The following is a 568-nucleotide window of genomic DNA, read 5'->3' as shown; positions in this document are numbered from 1 at the left end:
GTTACGTCTAAATACAACAGATTTGAACTTCCGATACAATGAAATATTTTAATGACCTTTTCAAGAATTTGTGCCAATTACTTTTTCATTATATACAAGATTAGAAAGTGTCATCTTAGAACCCTTTATATAAATTTTATTCAAGTTATTGTTATAGGCTTCTGATTTACTACTACCTAACTGTACTCTTTTGCGGCAAAGATCACGCGGCTCGTTGGTCTAGTGGTATGATTCTCGCTTCGGGTGTGAGAGGTCCCGGGTTCAAATCCCGGACGAGCCCTTTTTTATTACTCGATTTATTCAAACCAGAAACAAGATTTGGATTTATTTAAAGTAAAACATATTGTTTGTAAGTGAATTGTTTGAGTAATATTTTACTACTACCATTTAATGCCTAACATTTGCAGCGAGGACACAGTTAAGTAAATAATTATTATAGGTACAGAGTTAATATTACTTTACACATATAGTAGACTAACTGTCGCCCGCGATTCCGTCCGCGCGTAATAAAGTAAAACTTAATTAGTAACCTATGTGTTCTTCCGGACTATGTTCTATAACTATGCCA

General features: G+C 34.2%; 1 non-coding gene across 1 annotated transcript; it reads left to right on the top strand.

The window, feature by feature from the left end:
* Positions 1–208: 208 nt before the first annotated feature.
* On the top strand, positions 209–280 carry TRNAP-CGG (transfer RNA proline (anticodon CGG)). Its single transcript has one exon. It is a non-coding gene; the product is annotated as a tRNA-Pro (tRNA).
* The last annotated feature ends 288 nt before the right edge of the window (positions 281–568 follow it).

Source organism: Papilio xuthus, unplaced genomic scaffold (assembly GCF_000836235.2).
Source record: "Papilio xuthus unplaced genomic scaffold, Pxut_1.1 DF826949.1, whole genome shotgun sequence".
Taxonomy (NCBI): domain Eukaryota; kingdom Metazoa; phylum Arthropoda; class Insecta; order Lepidoptera; family Papilionidae; genus Papilio; species Papilio xuthus.
Note: the sequence above shows the minus strand (reverse complement) of the source record. Positions and strands in the feature narration are given on the sequence as shown.